Below are 874 nucleotides of genomic sequence, written 5' to 3'. Positions count from 1 at the left end.
AAACACATTCTAAGAAAGAAGGCATTTCTATTGCCACCCTCAGAACAAAATGAACAAGATTATTTCTCTTACCTTTTAAAAGTTCACCTAAAAGACCTGTTGAATAAACCTGTTTAAAGGCTATTGATCTAAGCACGGGTTTTAATGGACCATCAGGATATGTTGTGAAAGAAACTCAAGAATAGGGCATTTGATTTGTGTAACTATTTAAAAAAAGTACAGGACAGAAAGTACCAGGTGAGTAGACTAAGGGTTACTGGGAAGGCTTACAAAGCAGCCAGTCCCCCAGTCTTCACACAGGTAAACTCATAGCTCCTGCATATACTGATGTCCCCAGTGTCATTCTGCTGGCAACCAGTTACCCCATATCTATATAAATCCCTGTAATGGCTTCAGTCTTGCAAAGGACCAAGGAGGGTTTTAGGCATGTCGCAGAGTGGTGAGGTGCTGAAGTTAGCCAGTCATATTCCCCCCTCCAGCTATGCTGTACAATGATGCTGAGGTTTTCCCATATTATAACATGGGAAAACAAAGGAGACATAGCTCAGCTGGTAGAGTGTTTGCCTCACATGCACAAGGCCCTGGGTTCAATCCCCAGCACCACCACCATAAAAAAAAAAAAAAAAAAAAAAAAGGAAACAAAGCAAGTTAGGGGCAGAGGTGTGCACCTGTAATCCCAGTAATTTAGGAGGCTAAGGCAAGAAGATCATAAACTGGAGGTCCTCCTTGGCAACTTAGTAAGACCCTTTCTCAAAAAGGAAAATAAAAAAGAGCTGGTAATGTAGCTCAGTAAATCCTGGGATTTGATCCCTAGTATCTTAAAAAAATATTAATAGATGATTTAAGCTATTTAGCTTGCTTATCTGATTATTTA

The 874-nt window shown here is 39.9% G+C and overlaps 1 non-coding gene across 1 annotated transcript; it reads left to right on the top strand.

Moving 5' to 3' along the window:
* The first annotated feature begins 536 nt into the window (after positions 1-536).
* On the top strand, positions 537-606 carry Trnav-cac (transfer RNA valine (anticodon CAC)). Its single transcript has one exon. It is a non-coding gene; the product is annotated as a tRNA-Val (tRNA).
* The last annotated feature ends 268 nt before the right edge of the window (positions 607-874 follow it).

Source organism: Callospermophilus lateralis, chromosome 8 (genome assembly GCF_048772815.1).
Source record: "Callospermophilus lateralis isolate mCalLat2 chromosome 8, mCalLat2.hap1, whole genome shotgun sequence".
Taxonomy (NCBI): Eukaryota; Metazoa; Chordata; class Mammalia; order Rodentia; family Sciuridae; genus Callospermophilus; species Callospermophilus lateralis.
This window is presented reverse-complemented; position numbering and strand designations above follow the sequence as displayed.